The sequence below is a fragment of the Camellia sinensis genome, chromosome 1, assembly GCF_055761805.1.
Source record: "Camellia sinensis isolate YWXY chromosome 1, ASM5576180v1, whole genome shotgun sequence".
Lineage (NCBI taxonomy): Eukaryota > Viridiplantae > Streptophyta > Magnoliopsida > Ericales > Theaceae > Camellia > Camellia sinensis.
Genome location: NC_138961.1, coordinates 41,548,082 through 41,568,717, shown reverse-complemented (window position 1 = coordinate 41,568,717; position 20,636 = coordinate 41,548,082). Strand labels below are relative to the sequence as shown.

At 34.3% G+C, this 20,636-nt stretch overlaps 1 pseudogene; it reads right to left on the bottom strand.

Annotated features, from left to right (window-relative positions):
- Positions 1-17,486: 17,486 nt before the first annotated feature.
- On the bottom strand, positions 17,487-20,636 carry LOC114313523 (uncharacterized; annotated as a pseudogene).

The window sequence follows — 20,636 nt, the reverse complement described above, 5'->3', positions numbered from 1 at the left end:
GTTATCTTGTATTGACAATGTTGATTTGTCTGACTAAATGATGTAGAAATACTTCGTATATTGATCGAGCAGACTTTGCCAATAACTTGCACCAATATGTTCGGATAAACGGTTGTGCTTAGGTGAGGTGGGTGAGGCAGGTCACTGGTCATGTACTGAGTAGGACTGGATATTTGGTCCAGGATAAATTATCATATGTTTAGTGATTTGTTGATGCAATTTGGTAAATTATCAAATCGTATTGTTTATGCAATGTCGTAATTTATTCGATCCTTGTTGATTTATTCTCTATCCGAATCTTATTATTCCTGTTGTATTTAATATTTCCTGAGTTGATTTATTTTTCAGGTGTGGAACAATTTAGTGGCAATTGAGGTTGAAGTATTAAAGGGATTATTTGTGTTACAGATTTTGGGCTCACCATTATATAATATTTTGGAGAGATTTGTCTTATTATTTTTGGCGACTGATTTGTATATTTTAGATTATTAGTTTATCTAAAATTGTAAATTTGAGGGGCATTCAATTTATTAATGGCTAGGAAGTTGGGGCATTACAAAATGGTATTAGAGTGTGGGGATTAGGTCTTACATGGGATCTATTGGGTGGATAATATTTGAGGTTTAAAAAAATAATAATAAAACAAAAATTGGTTGATATTTGAGGGGGAAAAAATGATGATCAATAATTGAGGCTAAAAAAAATTATTCGTTGTTTATGTCAGAGTGCACAGTGGAAGCAAGTGATTTAAGTTATTCGTTATTAAATTTTGGAGTATTAGGTTTTAGTGAATTTCGAGGACAAAATTTGTTTAAAGGGGATAAATTGTGAAATCTCATATTTTTGAGATATTAATATTTAGTAAAAGGTATTGGTGATTTATTATAATAGTTTGATGGTAAGATTTTTATATGAGAACCTAATTTACTCCCTTATATTTATTTTATCTCTTTTATTTTCATCTCATCATTAATAATAATATTTGGTTCATCTTTTTTAAAACAAATTTTTCTATCCCATTTACCATCTTTCTTCCTTTCTTAAAAAAATAAAAATAAATAAAAAAATGTGGCCGACCACCCCCATCCTTTCCCGTACCCTATTCATCTTTGATTGATAGGCAACACATGCCATACCATGCCAGGCTTCTCCTCCTCCATTTGCATGTCCTTTATTTTATTTTATTTTTTTCTTTTTCTTGCCCCCAAGTTTTATTCATTATAAGGGAAAATATAATTTTTGTTCCCAAAATTTTTATACATTTTTTAATTTGACTTTCAGATTTCGATTAATATCAATTTTACACTCAAACTTTCAAACTTTTGATCAATTTAGCTCATGTTGTCACATTCCGTCTACAATTGGACGAATTATGCTGACGTGACACCAAAGTTCATTTAGAATTTCATTTTGTCCCCCAAAATATACCTTAAAAATCAATTTGCTTCCAAAATATAAAAATAATTAAATTTAAATATTTAATAAATAATTTTTTTATCTTGATAATGAAAAAAATAAATTTTAAATAATATATACTTTGCAAAAAAAATATAAAAAATATATAAAAACCTTCATTTAGAATTATCTTGAGACTATGAAGCATGGATACTTCGACAAACATGTCTCACCCATACCGGGTACTAACCGAATTTTGAAATTTTTTTCCCACTCAATTTTGAAATTACTATTAGTTGATCAATTTTATTAAAATTAAATTAGGTAATAAACTAGTTACAATCGTGCGCACACAAACACATAGAACAACCAAGAAATTTTAGGCTCAATAACTTTCTTCAAGATTAACTCGAGATAATTTGAGACCTATGAAACACAAGCACATATTTGAGTACTGGTATTGATACGATACGGGTACGACTTAATACGTTTATAAAAAAAATATTTGTTTTTAATTTGAAAAAATACAAAAATTAATTAAATGGTTTAATTTGTTAAATCTAACATACAATTGACATTTAATGCCAAAAGTACAAGTACAAGAGAAACCAAAATTAAATATTATTTTATTAAATAACTTACAAACAATAACTTAATTTTAAAACCATGCTAATCACAAAACTAACAATGAGAAAGAAGTCTAATAAAAGGTATTTTATCTTTGTAGTAGAAGAAAATATTGTTTCGACTGAGATACGGCATGACTTGGGTATATACTAGATATGTCTGGGTACGTCAAAAATTAAGAAGAAAAAATTTGAGTACGTGTTTGTGTACCTGGTACATATGCAAAAATATCTTACGTCGGTAAGTATCCGGTACGGGCACGATATGTTTGTCGAATTATCCATACTTCATAGTCTCAAAATAATTCTGAATAAGGATTTTTATATTATTTATTATTTTTTTGCAAAGTGTGTATTATTTAAAATTTAATTTTTTAATTATTGAGATAAAAAAATTATTTATTAAATATTTAAATTTAATTTTTTTTTATATATATTTGAGGGCAAATTGATTTTTAAGATATAGTTTTGGGGGTAAACTAAAATTTCAAATGAATTTTAGTACCATGTTAGCATATTTTGTCTAATTGTAGATGAAATGTGACAGCAGGGGGCCAAATTAATCAAAATTTTAAAAGTTTGACATAAAATTAATATTAATCAAAATCTAAAAGTCAAATTAAAAAATGCAAGAAAGTTTGGGGGACAGTAATATTTCCCCTCATATAAATTGAGGAAAGTTTGCTCATTCTTTCATCTCTTTTATGCTTCGGCATTCTCTTTCCCTCTCTCTGTCTGTTTCATCTCTCTCAGCTTGTTTTCTCTCTCTTCCCTCCATTTGTAATATTATTTTGAGTTTAGTTAGGGAGTATTTAGAATGAGAGTTATTAATTTTATTAAGAGAAAAGTTGCAGATTTTGCCAAACTTTACATATCTTGTACACTAAAATTTTAATCTACCACATTTGGAGATCTATGGTAAAACATCAGATGATTAAAGTGTTGGCGACGAAAGAATTGATTTGAGATAACTGGTTGATATACAATATGGTTTCTTTTAAATATCTTTACAAAGAGTTTTATTTTGATTACTTCTCATTTGTACACATCTTGATTATTCTGGTCATTTGATAACTTCTGTAGAATTATTCATTGTTGATTCGTTTGATTATTCTCGTCATTTGATAAAATTCTATGAAGTAATCATGTGTTGACAATGTTAATTTGTCTGATTAAATGACGTGAAAATACTCCATATATGGATCGAATAGACCTTGCCAATAGCTTGCACCAATATGCCCAGAGAAGCGGTTGTACTTGGTTGAGGTAAGTTAGGCCGATCACTGATCATGTACTGAGTAGGAATGAGTATTTGGTCATGGATAAATTATCATTTGTTGAGTGAATTATTGATGCAATTTAGTAAATTATTTGTTAATTTGAATCGTATTGTTTATGCAATGTTGTAATTTATTGGATCCCTGTTAATTTATTCTCCATCCTAATCTTGTTATTCATGTTATATCGTATACTTCCCGAGTTAATTTTTTTTTAGGTGCGGAGCAATTTAGTGGCAATCGGGGTTGAAGCATTAAAGGGATTGTTTGTGTTAGAGATTTTGGGCCCACCATTATATAATATTTTGTAGACATTTGTGTAATTATTTTTTAAGATTGATTTGTATATTTGAGATTGTTAGTTTATCTAAAATTATAAATTTGAAGAGTATTTAATTTATTAACCGCCCGAAGGTTGGGACATTACATGTTTTGTCACGCCCCAAAATTCAGACAATTAAATATTAAATTAGGACTAAACCCCAATAATATTCCATCATTCAAATCCTAAGGGTGAAACAAAAAAAACTAAATGCCAACTAAACCATTTACCATAATTTCATAACTAACTAATACCTCTAATATTAAAGTAACAACACATAGTCAAAATAACTTAAATAATGTACGGTTACAAACCATGCCAAAATATCTCAATACTAAGGTCATAAAAAAAATAAAAAAATACATAAACTACTAACAACCCTAAGTTCAAGAAAAACAAAAGAAGTCCAAACGACAAGTCCTACGATTATAGTTATTTCTTGTCACCACCATAGCCTCAACTAATCCTGCAAAAAAAGCTCGGTTGCGCTCAAATAGAACGCATCCCAAGTTGCCAAGAGACAAAACGGGTCAGTATACAGGTATACTGGTATGAGTACAAGATTTAACACCCACGTGTCCACCAGACACAAACAACAAAACATTTATTTCTTGTTACGGGACAAGACAAGTAGTTCCATCCGCACCGAGACGAATAGATAGTTTCTCGTGATAGGGTGGCGTTTAGTTTCTTACCCGTACACAACGAAATATAAATTGAATATAAAATAAACAAAATAGAAATAAAAATATGGTGGGTCAGTCCTGCATAAAAAGTTAGTAAGGCCCACCATCCTGCAAAATAAAGTTAGTATAATTTAATCGTAAATAACTTGCTAAAGAAGTATAAAAATGCATCGTTTCATACTTAAATAATTCGAATTGACCAAAACTCAAAGAATAAAAGTTGTATAGAATCGAATTTCCTAAAAGACAAAACGAACTAATTTAACAGTAACTGAACAGGTTGAGAGAAAAACTTGATAGAAAACCTAGATGGAATTCAATCGAAAAATCTGAAGCTGAAAACGAGGAAAAACTGTCCTAAGATAATTTTTTTCGGAAAAGTTCAAAACATGAAAAGTGTGCAGAATAACGTTTTACTTCAGTTTGCGTGAAACCAACAAAAATGAACTCGTTTCGTGGGTTAAAACAGCCTCTAAAATTTGCATTGCTAAAATGAATCTAAACTATAATAACCAAGATTATCCGATTATAAGTTCCAATCGTTTTTTTTTAATAAAAAGTTAAAACACAAAAGTTGTCTAGAATCACGTATACATGCCTCTGCTCAAATTTCATAATTTATCGAGGTCGTTTACTATTTTTCAAGATGTACAAATCAATACAATTCACACTATACTAATAAACTCCTGATTAAATTTTTTGTACCTTAACTCTACTAGTTCGACTCTCCACTTTCGGCCTACACATATATCCCATGTGCCTCCCGTATACCTAACACCACTCCGAAGCCAAACTTGCACGGGGATATCGTCCCGAGTTTGACTCACACTCCCCCGATGGTTAGCATAGACGTACACGCGTAAATCAAAGCACTCGTCTACTCATGAGAACGAGGCAACAATATACATACACAAAACATCTCACTCTTGAGAACAAACATAACAATGCCAAGCATAAGGCATTCAAATAAATCTCATAATTCTCACTCTTTTTTTTATACTCTTTCTCACCAACACTCAAATAAAACAACAATCCATGGAGACATGGTGGAGTATAAGAAATTTATCTATGGGTTCCTAATTAATTTTAATTTCATATAACCATGAGTGTGATTACAACCATAAAATAAATCATATAAAAACCCTAAAACTGACAAACACAACTAATCAAAATAATTAAAATCAATCAATCGACTAAAAACCCTAAACCTTGCATACACAACTAAACAAAATAATTAAAATTAATCCATCATCTAAAAACCCTGAACCTTACATACACAACTAATCAAAATAATTAAAATCAATCTATTATCTTTATATAAATACAAAATCAAACTAACATCAAATAAATAAAAATAAATAAATAAAAACAACAAATTAAACATAAATCAAGGGAAGTGGGTTTTGTACTCACAATATTTTTTTGAAGATCAAAGAAATATTTGGAGAATTAATGGAGTCACCAAAACAAAACCCTAACCCCTTTTTTTTCTTTTTCTTTTTTCTTTTTCTCCTCTCTTTTCACGCCACACACTCATCACTCTTTTTTTTTTCTCGGATTACTCTCTCTCTCTCTCTCTCTCGGCTTGTTGCCGCACCCTACACTTCTCTTTTCTTTCTTTTTTGGGGTATTTTTTTTAAGGTCCCTGATATTATGATTTTACATTATAAAGGACATCAAATATTTTCATGATGTCTAAGGTCCCTCAACATCAATCCAGAGAAAATTCAAGTCAGAGAAAATTGGTCTAGAGAAATTTTGAAAATTTCTCCGGACTTCCCTAAACTTTCTAAATTTCTCTGCTCTTTTTTTTTTGAACATAGGAATTCCCCTACCTCAACTCACTTCCTTGCTTCTCAAAGGTGAGAAAGAAAGGCAACTTCTCAAAAAAAATTTCCAGAGAAATTCTGGACTGCATAGAGAAATTCACTGAAAACCAGAGAAATTCTCATCTCCAATCCAGAGAAATTCACTTAACCCAGAGAAATTCTCCATTTCCAACCCAAACTAGAAAAATTCTTCCTCTCCAATCCAGAGAAATTTCCCTTCTCTCTAGAGAAAAATGAAATTTATCTGAACAAAATTGTTTGTTTTTGTATAGGATCTTTTCTCTATGAAACCAGAGAAAATTCAAATCCTTTACCAGAGAAAATCCAAAATCTTGACAAACTGAACCGTATTATATTAACAAAAATACAAGACTTGAATTTTTGGATATATATGTATATAAAAGAAACATGAATATGGGTTTCTATTGGACACCTTCTTAGCTTTTAGGTTTTCTCTAATGGGTATTTTTGTTACCTGTCAACACAGGTGTGAAAACTATGAACTGCAAGTCGGCACAGAGAAAATTCATACGTCCAGAGAAAATTCCACTGCGACACGAAGATGAATAACGGGTTTGCAGTCACTTACAAACTCCACTGCGACAAGATTGAGAGCAATCGCCATAAGACACGCTTGGCGAACTGCCAAATCAATTTCTGGTGATATGAATTAATTGTCCATTACGATCCCAGTTTTCAATGCATGAACATGAATTTGTTCAACAAGAGACAATCCTGAAGTAAGTGAAGAGCATGCCCTCAAAACACTTGCTAACGTATAATTATCAGGTCTGAAGCCGTCACTCAACAGACCTAGATAGTGGGTCACAGATTCCTCCCCTAAGTCACTTTGTGCATAAGTAGTTATCATCGAGTTCCATGAAACTAAATCCAATTCCTCCATGCTAGCAAATACTTTGCGTGCAAAACTTAGGCACCCAGCCTTTGAATACATGTTAATAAGACTATTTGCAACTGTAACATCTAAATTGAAACCCAATTTCATTGCCATGCCATGAATTTGCTGCCCCAACTCTAATAAATCATTGCTCCCCGTAACGGCAGAAAGAGCAATTACAAGTGTCACGCTATCACAGTCTACGTTCGATCTATTCATATCTATAAAGCATTCAACAGCAGCATAACGATCACCAGCATGGATATAGTCAGACAAGTGTTTATTCCACAAGTATACATCTGAAGTTTGATTGTGCAGAAACAATTTAGTTGCATATGCTTCAACTTGCTTCACAAACATGTCCAGAGAAAAATCACACATCAAGAGAAAATTCACACATCAAGAGAAAAATCACACAATCCAAAGAAAATTCAATCTGATTTGCTTACATGCTCGGCCTGTGACGAGAGCAAGCATTACCTGAGCTGCTTGTGAAATAGCAACAACTCAAGTGCTGCACCTAACCGAATAAATGGCAGATCTGAACTTCAGTAAATTTACATAAGATTGAGATATCAAGGAATAAAACCAAACAACAGTTGTCGTAAAACCACCATGTACTGGATAATAGCAATTTGGGTTGTTCACCATCTCCCACCCAACAAATCAATCAATCGATCAATCTCTCACTAAACCCACAAAAAATAATCTATGAAATCAGAACAAATCTGAAAAAACAACATAATAATCTAGTGAAACAAGAAGAAATCTGGGGAAAACTAGAATTTCCCTAGTTTTGTTTTTGGGGATGTTCAAGTATTTGTTGTTTAGAAGGAACCACTAAAGAACAAGAGAGCAGTGAGGAACTCCTAACCCCAGCAATAGAACCCAGAAACGAATACTCGAGAGTGCGCCAGATCTGTGATAGAATGCTTCACTTTGTGTAGATATCTTATATCACACATTCCTATATTTCATTGTGAATTCGCAGAATCATAGTTGCAAAAGTGGCAGTATTTGAGTTGTCTGAAACTGTCGGGTCCTCAGTGTAGCCATCATATTGTCCAACAACAACCTCAAAATGAACTTGAGATTATGAAAAACCAGGAGAGACTCGATGGCCACCACAGAGAGAGAGAGATGAAGCAGGTTCTGGAAAATTTTAGAAGCAGAGTGTTTATAATAATGGGGAAGAAAGAAAGAAGGTTGAGTTTGGGGATTTGGAGGAGTGGAAGAGAGTAGCGAGATTCCGGCGGTGGTGGTGGTGAGAGTGGTGTGAGATGGGTGAGTTTAGGAGTGGGAATGGGGTGAGGGACCTTAGACTACAAAAGAACAGATTGTGGACCTAATCTATTACTAAAAGTTGGATAGGGACCTTAGACCGATTTTCCCTTCTTTTTTTCTTATGATTGAATCCTAATCCTATTCTAACTTAATAACTATTATAATATATTATATTATATAATACAACATAATTATAATATATATAAATATAAATATAAATATAAGATTAAATATATATACAAATAAATATTTAAATTAATTATTTCTAATTAACTAACACATTAAATTAAGGGGAATGCACCAATAAATCCCAAATTTGTATCTTGTAACCCATTTGGTCCTATGAATTTTCTTATGAACCGTTAGGTCCTATCCCAATGTTAATAACCATTGAACATCATCCACATCAACTACAACTTCAATAACATCAAACGGATTTTGAGTTTTTGATGATCTCTATCAGATTCATCAGATTCAAACATCAAAACATCAGATTCAAAACATCAGATTCATTAATCTATATATATATATATATGTTGATTTCACATTGAGAACATCGGATCGGAGAGAAAAATGGTGAACATCAACGTCTGCAACATCGCAACATCAGCGTCTGCAACATCAACGCCATGATCAACATCTCTCTCTCTTCACCTCCTCTTCCGACGCCTCCCACGTCGTCGCCTCCTCCTCCTCCGCCACCATGACTGCCGCGTAACCTCTGTGCTTCCTCCGCCATCGGAAATCCCCGCCAGGCATCATCTGCTTCGCGTCTTTCGAGATCGTTGTGCACAGATCTGTTAGATCAAAGACCGATCCCTTGCCATATCACGGCGGCGATGGCGGATTCACCACCGAGAGATGTACTAAAGCTTCAAAGCCCTTCAATCTGAGAATTTCAGATCTGGCCATAGCGATGGGTTGATGATGATATATCGCCATAGCGACGGGTTGATGATGAGAATTTCAGATCTGGCCATAGTGACGGGTATGGCCATAGCGACGGGTTGATGATGAGAATTTCAGATAAGATCCCTTGCCATGATGTTTAATGTTTAATGTTGATGATGAATAATGTTTAATATTTAATGTTTGATGATGTTTAATGTTTAATGTTGATGATGATGTTTAATGTTTAATGTTTGATAATGATGAATAATATTTAATGTTGAAGAATAATGTTTTATGTCTGATGTTTGATGGATAATGTTTTGATGATGTTGATGATGTTGTTGATGTTACTGATGTAGGTAGTGGGACTAAACGGTGCCTTGCCATGATGTTTGATGTTTAATGTTGATGATGAATAATGTTTAATGTTTAATGTTTGATGATGTTTAATGCTTAATGTTGATGATGATGTTTTCGAACATCAATTTAATGTTTCAAACATTAGATTGATGTGCAAATGGGACTAAATGGAGCATAAGAAAACTTTTAGGACTAAATGGTTCAACTTTTCAGAAACTAGGACTTATAGGTAAATTTTCCTTAAATTAACTAAATAACACATTAAATTCTCATGCAACCACACAATTAATAAAGCCAAAAATAAAATAAATAATAATAATAATCATAATAATAATAAATAATAAAATTAGGGTCGCCACATGTTTGAACCCTGCAAAACTACTAAATAGTATAATGGGCACCCTTTCATCACAACAACACACGGCTATTTTTATTGGAACAATAAATGGAAAGTTTCCACTCTTTCACTAGACTTAAAGAGAATGAAAGCTTGGGGTGATTGAGAAATCACTACAAGAATTATGTGGGTCCCAACATTACCATGTGGTGCAGTTATGGATTATCATGTGCATTATAGCAATTCTGGTTTAGACCCGATCCGTTGATGTTTTGGATTCGAGTTTCATTATCATATATAGTTGTTATTGTCTTGTTTCCCCTTATTTCTCTTTAAGTTTGGCTATTGGGATGTGTTGGTTGCGTTTGGAACAAGTTAGTAGCATGTTTTTCAAACGGTTGTGGCCTAGAATTTTGCTCCTTTGCTCGAGCAACACTTCTTGCACTCGAGCTGTTTTTGTGAACTCTCAGTACTTTTGTAGGTTTGCAAAACTATTGGGAGGTGGTATTCTTCACTCAAGAGAAGTTTCTTGCACTCGACCGGTCTTGGCTCGAGCGGCCTTTCTTGAGCTCGAGCGGTAGTCTTCTGTCTGTAAAACTTCTGGGAGTTGGTATTCTTAGCTTGAGTATAGTTTCTTGCGCTCGAGCGGTGCAACTTTTGTACGTCGATGGGTGCAACTTCTTGCGCTCGAGCGCTTGAGCGAAGCTTAGTGCTTCGATGTCTTTGCACACAGAGAAAGAGTGCAAGTATATGGCTCAGATTCCATATGCTAATTTGTTCAAAAAAAAAAAAAAAAAGATTCCATATGCTAATGCAGTTGGTGCATTGATGTATGCTATGGTTTGTACAAGGCTTGACATCTCACATGCTGTGAGTATGGTAAGTAGGTATATGCATAATTCGTGGAAAGGTCACTGACAAGTAGTGAAATGGATCCTAAGGTACATACATAGCACAATTAATTTGGGATTGAAGTTTGAGAGAGATAGCCGACTCGAACAAAATCTGGTTGGATATGTGGACTCAAATTATGCTAGGGATTTGGACAAATGCCAGTCAACAACATGGTATTTGTTTACTCTCGCTAAAGGTCCGATGAATTCGAGGTCAATGCTTCAGTCAATGGTAGCTTTGTCTACTACAGAGGCAGCGTACATGGCAATAATAGAAGCATTCAAAGAAGCCATCTGGCTACATGGATTGATCGAGGACTTGGGGGATTGTACAGAAGCACATGGAGGTGTACTGTGACAGCCAGAGTGCCATTTGTTTGGCAAAGAACCAAGTCCATCATTCCCATACCAAGCATATTGATGTCCGATTCCACTTCGTTTGAGAAATAGTGAATGAAGGAGATGTCCTGCTTCAAAAGATTGGCACTACAAATAATCCTGCCGACATGTGCACTAAGGTGGTATATGGGTTCAAGTTCAAATACTACTTGGACTTGATCAACATTTCTCACCAATGAGTACCTTCGGGTACAATGCAACGGACACTATGTTGGATAGAGAATCCTCGCCAAGTGGAGATTTGTTGAAGATTGGCTCTGATTAAGCAAATCAAGAAGACCAACCGACAAGCTCAACCCAATAAGAGAAAATCCGTCACTGATATAGCCGTTGTCGTATCTTTCTGGTGTCTTAAAAATTCCACTAAAGAGTTTGGACAGTGTTTTTTAAAAGTAACACTAATTCTTAACTTCTGTTAACTATGTCCGTCAGATGAGTTAACTATGATGTAATTATGACGACATTTTGCGACGTTTTTATGAAAAACACCACCTTTTCTTTTTCTTTTTTCTTTTTTTTAAAAAAAAACAAATTATAATTAAAGATGTTTTTGACTTTTGTTGAAAGCAAACCTATTATCCATCATCATTGTCAAAATATATACCATAATGTGAGTCAGTACTCATTTTTCAATTTTCCATAACCAAAAAAAAAAAAACAACAAAAACAAAAAAACCTTATAACGCAATATGTTAACTAAATACAAAAAAATAAAAATAAAAATTGTTAATATTTTCTCATTTTTTTTTTAAAAAAAATATGGAGTATGCTCTCCAAATTCTCTAAAAATAACTTCATCTTCAAGTCATCCATCCTCTTCAACAAAATGATGATATATAATTGAATCATCCAATTCCATTCTTTGTCATTCACAAGATCATCAAAGCTTTTTCCCACTGTAATCAAAGGAAACTCTATCTCCCAAGAGCCTGAGAATTACTAGCACTTGAAATAGGTCAAAAGGAAAAAAGACAAATCTGAATAGAAAGAAGTTAGACATGAAAAAATAGACTAAATAGTTGGATTCTTAAGGCAGACATTGACTATCAACCCAATAAAAGAAAATTCTAATACTATAGTAATTACAATGAAGGCAACTACAGCCCATCTTATGGTTCTTTCCATCAACCTAAATGCATGAAGTCAAAACAACTATTATTACAAGCACTGAAGTCATTATCTCATTCTAATGTCACTCTCTCACCCACTTATAGAGTTATTAAAATGTAGACAAAAGAGAAATTAAAGATTAGTATGTGTGATATTATAAACAAACAAACAAGGAAAACGTTTTAACATATTGAAATGCCTAGAAAACATCAGTTAATCATAAATTTACCAAAACATTCGCAAAAATCATACGCAATCTTAATCAAACATTCACATTTATTAGTCCTTTTAATTGATTTGAATTTCCTACAAGTACAACTACCTTAAAAAGAAATAATGAATAATTTAATTATCTTATTTTAACGGCATAATGTTAACCCCTGTTTTCTAATAATCGGCGCACAAAAGGAGATGATATAATTTAATTTTTTAGGAATTTGAAAATTCTTGACAGATTTCATGATGTTTTTGAAATACGCCATAAAAAAATGTCACTACATCCTATTTTTCTTGTAGTGCCTATATCATAATTGGGCCAGAATATTTTTCCCAACCTGACCTCATGAGCCCAAATCATAATACCAAGTCCTATAAATCATGGGCAGACTTGGGTGAGCTTGGCAGGCCATTAGGCACAAGTCCACTCCACCCCTACTTTAGGGTGGATACTATAAATTTTTCATAGTAACTTTTTACACAAATTAACATAACACACCACGAATATTCATAAATTTCACCACACAAAATCGTTACTTTTATGATGTGCCCCATTTTGCTTTTTTTTTTTTTTTTTGTGATCAAATAAAAAAAAATTATTAGCTCGAAGATAATAGGAATTAATAAAAGAATCTGATGATAAGTAGACTTAATTTTTAACCCAAAAATACCAACAAAAACAACCCATCCAGATAGAATACCCGAGGCTAAAACATTAAAATTTCAACACCAAACAAAATTGAAACTTCCATTCACTCCAAAGAAAACACACTCAGATCTTGCATAGCTGCAACTACACTTGATGGCAATCCTTGTAACAATGAAAAGCATCAATTCCCCAATTTAAAAGTGTGCGTCATAGATTTTCCCTTTTAAAATATTAAATAAGTAAAAAAAAAATTGTATAAATTTATATGAATTCTAGTAACACTATATTAAAAAAAAATGGTTCATGTGATTATACAATTTAATGAAATAGGAAATTCCTTTATAGGCAATATACTCAATTCACAAGTCCCCCCACTAATGTCAACAGACTTAGATTGCTTATGTTGGACTCTACATATACCCCCACAAAGGTCAATAGACTTCACAGAATAGCCTAAGAAAATACAAAACAATAGGAGTTGGCAAGAGGCCAAGTCACAATTACCACCAAAGCACCAACATATATGCACTACACAGGAACTACACTTGGGAACTAAATTTCTTGTCAGCATCCAAGACTTAATAAGATCCTACTGCAATTCATGACAGTGCCAGTACCAAAAAATGGCATAATAATTAGAGGTAGGTTAATTATAGTTTTTGTAATTGGCAATCCCATTAAATAAAATTTTATTCAGTTGTATTTTTATTTACTCTATTGTTTCTGTGAATTATGAGAATTTAGATGTGAATCCAACCCGAGTTGTGCTTATGCTAGAGAAGTTTGTGCTGACATTTCATATTGTGACTTGAGCATTCTTATTTGCCACTTTGCTGACGAAGGACGAGGTCAAAGTTGTTTGACAACTCGAACGGTCATTTGTGCGCTCGAGCGGTGAAGTAGATCATCCAGTATGACTTGCGTTCTGAACTTCTGAGATGCAAGTTTTACCGCTAGAGCGGTAGATGTTGCACTCAAGCAGGTTAGCCTATATGTTTGCACTGCCTTTACTCACACCGCTAGAGCGGTCTTCGATCGTGACTTTTTGTTTAGTATAAAGTGTGTCATTTGCTATTTTTAGGGTTGAACCCTTGTAGATTCTCAGAGAGGAGTAAAATACAAAGTGTTCTAAGAGGGTGTTTATATACCAGTTTCCTTGATGTATAGAAGATGATGGATTGATCAATGAATTACATATTGTCAAATATCAAGGGTTGTTTTTATTCTTTCATTTACAAAAAGAGAGAGGTGTTCATCGGTGGATTCTGGAATGGCTCATCGTCGTGGATTCGACATCGGCGTTGTGGATTCAACGTTGGGTAAAGTAATTCCGAGATGAAGAAGGTGGTGGAAGAGGCACATCGGGTTTGGTTCAATTGGGGCATGGAATAACTAGGTAATTGAGGGCTCTCGTGTGTAATTTCTTTTTATCTTCTTAGTGGATTGTTTTGTTATTTTGGCTCGTGATTTTTTATCACAATTGGAGGTGCTCCAATAGTGATTTTTTTTCACGTTAAATTGTTGTGCTGATTTTGTTGTTGATTGTTTGATTATGATTGCTATTCATTATTTCAAATTGAATTATAATCACAAATCAATATCTCCAGGGGTTTTAGATTTTTCAATTTTAGTCCCTAAAGTACGAACTTTATGTCTTTTTGGTCCACAATGTCTAAATTATGTCAATTTAATTTTCAATGTACAAAAGTGTTTGAATTCGGTTCTCAATGTTTAACTTATGTCAATGTACTCCCGAATGTGTAAGAAGGGTTTCAATATGCCAAAATAGCAAATAACTCATACTTTGGAGTTAGAAGTATATATGCAATTAATGCACCAGAAATGGATGTAATGGATGAAAGCATTATTAGTTACTTCTATGCAACCACAAAATATGTTATCACTCATCACACAGTCTAAAGGGTGGGCTATCAATTCCAGGACTCTCCATCGTGGGCAAGTTATGCAAGCAAGTTGAGCAATGGAAACAATGCACATTTTCCATTTTGTTTTCCCACTGTGGTGAAGTTGAAGGGAAAAAAGAAAAAAGAAAAAGACAAATTAATTCACGTGCAGTACAGTCCTGCCATTGTGGAATCTTTAATCACAACCCAATTAAGGCCAACTCTGCATACAAAACAGAATTAGAAAAATAACATTTCAAATTTCAGGAATAAATTCCCAACTGCTCCAGTTATGTCTTATGGTCATGACATTGCTACATGTAGGAATGCTCCCGGCAGCCACTACAGCTAGTACCTTTGGTGGTAGGGCTGTCAATGGTTCGGATTTAATCCGAATCCGACCCGAATACGATCCGATAATCCGAATCCGTTTACAAAAAATCCGATCCGATAATCCGATAATCCTAATCCGTTTATTAAACGGATTGAATATGCAAAAATCCGATCCGATCCGATTATTCTCAATTTGAATGAAAAAAACACAAAATGAAAAAATAAAAATAAAAAAATCAAATTATATAAAATTATAGCTCAATAAATAAATAAATGGATCGGATATCCGAAATCATCAGATTCGGATTCGGATATCTATAATCGGATATGGACTAAACGGATTCGGATCGGATTCGGGTTTGTCTTAATCGGATCGGATTCGGATTTTGACAGATCCGATCCGAATCCGATCCACTTACAGGCTTGTTTGGTGGTAATGAGGCGGATCGCCTTTCATTGCTAGCCTTCAAGTCGAAGATAATACACGACCCTTGTCATGTCATTTTGTAATAAATTCATTACATTTTTTCCATTTGTTTAGCATTAAAATATTGGCCATTATGCCCTTGTGTGGGTAATCTAAAAGATTCAATTGGATTAATGATGATTTAAATAATTAATAATGCTTTTATGTGTTTGAACTCCAAGAATTATGTTAACCACCGAACCAATCTAGAATGTGAGTTCATATTTAGGCACTCATTTTGCTCTTTGGTAACTAAATTGCAGGACAATGAAGCTTGATGCTTGTCAAAGTGGTCATAAATGGTAAACACTTCGTCAAAAAGGAAGATGATTATGCTTGTACTTTTATCTTCAAACTGGGAATCTATATCTCACAAAGTGTATAAATAATTTGATAATCAGATTATTTCCTATTTAGTCTATGTGTGAATGATAATGTAATGTACTTGTGTGATTCGAGTTTATTTACCTTTTAGATGAGTTTGTTTGTTTCACAGAAGAGAAAGCCACTATTGAACCCATGAAAATGAAATGCAGGTGTATTTAAACTGGTGTTCAGGAGTTCGGGCCAGCCCTAAGTTTTAAGGGGGTTCGAGAGGCCCTTCTATTTGTTTCTCGCTATCAACAAATTTTTAGCAAGTGCTCCTGATTAAGATTGGACAATTTTTTCTACTTTTTGCTTCTTTTTCTTTTTTCATATCCGAAAATATACTTCTTAAGAGGCATGGCTATATAATAAAAAATCCACACAAATTCACAATGACTATCTGCAAATAATATGTTTTCATAAATTAGAGCACAACAACGATTAGAGATTTCCATTGAAGCACCAAACCAATGAAAAATAGCATTAAGCATAGAATTAGAATTAGAATTGATTTATTACATTCACACATATAAGCATATATAACAATAAATTGAATTCAAGGACAGAACAACACAACACAAATTAGGGCAACAACTATATAATTAGGGCTAACTGAGGGCAACAACTAAAACAGTGAAAAGCCATTATTAACAGTGCTAAGTAACTTGAACAATTATAGCCCTAACTGATAATTAGGGCCAAACAATTATATCCTCAAATAAATTAAGGCTCACAAATTATAGCAAAGAAATTAGAGAAAACAACTGTAGTCTTCCATTATTAAAATTTCATAAACAAGTAAAGAGAGTGAAGATGAAGAACTCACAGATTGATTTTGCCTGACCAATGCACGGTTACGGATTTGTGTTCAAGGGTAAATCAAAATAGGATTGTAGTTGAAAAAGGGTAATTTATACAATTGATCCCTCTATTTTGAGCAAAATTTTATTTTGGTCCTACTAATTTTAATTTAAATAATTTGATCTCTACACTTTGAATTTTATTACAATCCTATCCCTTCATCATGTATTATTAACATTTTGAACGAGAAAAGAAAAAAAATAAAATAAAATTCACGTGCAAGGAACATATATAAAATTTGAATTTGTGATGTACATTTAAATTTGATGTAATGAGAATCACACCCAAAATAAATCCGATCAACACATTGCAAATTCTAAGAGGGAGATTATTAAGACAAAAGCATTACATTCCAATATTGATTTCCTCATAAATTCATGTCTTTCAATGTGTTTCAGATCCTAGAAGAGTGTCTTTGATGAAATGCAATTTAGTTGCAACATCATCAATGTCCATTCTTTCTCTAGGCAATTCTAAAGAACAATTGACTCCAATTTCAAGTATCAAGCTCAAGCACTCCACAGTCTTTTCACCTCTTATGAAGCGTTCTTCTTCTTCCCCTTTGATCATAAAAAGTGTTGGCTCTGAAATCTCTGGTACACTGCAGGGCAAAGCCTCTTTCACAAAGCTATGGAGGCTTAACCCATCTTTAAACATTTCATTGGTGGGTCTCTTCCCAGTAAACATTTCTAACACAAGGATGCCAAAACTGTAGATATCACCATATGCTGAGACCTTACATCCCATACCATATTCTGCAAGCAAAAATGCCATTGTAAGGGGAAAAAATTATAAGATATAAAAGACAAAAATGCTCCACAAACAGAAAAAGTCAGAGAACTATGCACAGAAAAAATAATGTGTGGTCCAAATCACACATGCAATTTTCTTTACACTTTTTGATGCACGAAACAATTAAGAATAAATGAAGGCATATTCACCTGGAGAAATGTAACCTATTGTTCCCCTTATGCCAATAGAGCAAGTTGCATTTGCAGACAAGCCATGGGTGGCATGGTCAGCAAGGAATTTTGCTAACCCAAAATCACCAACATGCTCGGTCATATCTTTGTTCAGAAGAATGTTGCTTGGCTTAAGATCACAGTGGACTATTGGGGATTGGGCCTGGTTGTGAAGATAATTCAGGGCACAAACAACATCAATGATAATATTTAGTCTTTGCAGAAGGTTTAGCTTCTTAAACTCTTCATTTGACAAATCTTCATTGCAATTTGGATGTAACCACTCTTCAAGGCTCCCATTGACCATGAACTCATAAACCAGGGCCTTGAAGTCATGACCCTGATAATCTATCGTCGAACATGCCGTTAGCACCTTGACAAGATTCCGATGTCTGATGTTTCTTAGTGCCTCACATTTGGATACAAAACTCTTCGAAGCTCCATGTCACAAAAGATTAAGTACCTTCGCAGCGACAATTCTTCCATCAATAACTCCTTTGTACACAGACCCGAAACTACCAACACCGATTAAATTGAATGATGAGAAGCCATCAGTGGCTTTAACAAGAGTTTGGTAAGACACCCTCAAGAGTAAGTTTTTTGATGAATATGAAGGAGTATCTTTTCTTCTCTTCCTAAACCAGCAAAGATATAGAACACACTCCATGAGAGCTAGTCCTACAAAACCACAGGTTATAGAGAGTGCTAAAGCTAAGGCACTATTTGATCTCCTCTTTTCATCCACTTTCAAGTTACATTTAGGTAGCTTCAATTCAGCTACACCCCCACAGAGCTTACTGTTTCCCACCACTGATAGTGCACTTGCATTACTGAATACACCTTTTGTTGATACTACACCTTCAAAATTATTAAAAGACAGATTCAAATTTTGCAAGAAGATAAAGCTCTCCAAGTACATAGGAATTTCACCAGACAACTTATTGTTTGCGAGGCCCAACTCTACAAGGCCACTCAAGAAACTCAAAGAAGAAGGAATGGTTCCGTTGAAAAAGTTGTTCCCCAAATGCAGCGTTTCCAGGCTTGTGCAGCTGCCTAGAGTGCTCGGAATTTCACTGGATAACAAGTTGTACGAGACATCCAAGTAACCAAGGTTTATCAAATTTGCAACTTCCGTGGGAAGAGAACCACTCAATTGGTTTTGGGATAGGCCTAGATATATAGATTAGGATGAGATAGAAACAACTTGTTTTGGTATGGCACCAGTAAGGTTGTTTTGACAAAGAGACAACATTTGCAAATTACTACAATTCCCTAGGCTCGGAGGAATGTTTCCCTAAAAATTATTTAGTCCTAAAACAAGTTTACTTAACAAACTCAGATTTCCTAGGGAAGATGGAATGTTACCAGACAATGAATTGCTGAAGAGATTCAACCTGTGTAGATTTTGAAGCTTTCCAATGTCACTTGGAATAGTACCAATGAATTGGTTAAGCTGCATAGTCAAACTCTGCAAGCCAACAAGATTTACAATCCCAGGTGGAATGCTTCCGAATATATGATTATGGTGTAGACTCAAATATTTAAGGTTTCTCGAGAGATTACCGATGTATTCTGGAAACTTGGACCCAAAATTGTTGATGTTCACTTCCAAATGATGTAAATTGGTGGCATTGATCAAAGAAAAGATAAAGTTCAAGTCATCAGCTTCCCTGGATCCAAGCTGATTGTTTGCAAGGAGTAGCCACTCGACGTTTTGAAGCCTCGATAAATTAGGAACCTTTCCAGTAAGTTTGTTTTGAACCATTTCTAGGCAATAGAGTTTTGATGCATTCGATATTGAAACCGGAATTGATCCTGTAAATTGGTTTTCACCAATGCTGAAGAATTCAAGATTGGGAAGAGTGATTCCCATGTCCCAGGGAAGACTTCCCTGAATTTGGTTGATAGTGACATCAAAAGTTGTGAGAGAATAGTGGTTGAAGAGCGATGCAGGGATGACACCGGACAACCTGTTTATGCCGAGTGCGAGTATCTGAAGATTCTTCAATCGATCAAAACCATCAGGAATGCTGCCGTCAAAGTTGTTGTTATCTAAAGACAGGTCGCGAAGAGATGACAAATTCGTGAAAGGAGAGATACTCCCTGTAAGATTGTTGGCCTCCGTAATTACTATTTCGAGCTTCCACAAGGATCCCAACTCCACAGGAACTTCTCCTACCAACCCATTGTGAGAAAAATCCATGGAAATGAGGTTAGCACAACGAGATATATTTACAGGAATTTGACCACCAATTAAATTGTTGCTCAGCTGCAAAATCTGCAGCCTTGGCAAACGGCCAATTTCTGGGGGAATTTCATCGCCAAAGCTATTGTTCTGAATTAGTAATTCCCTCAGAAAGCTTAGATTCCCGAGGTGTGGTGATATCGATCCCACCAGTTCCCGAGAATGTAAGTCCAAGGCAGTGACCCTCTGATGCCTGCGGCTACACGTAACGCCCTGCCATTGACAGAAGTGGATAGAGTCATTCCAGGAGCTCAAAACATACAGTGAATCCTGAATTATTTTGGCCTTGATTGCCAGCAATGAAAGCCTGTCGGTCTCGTTCCACAT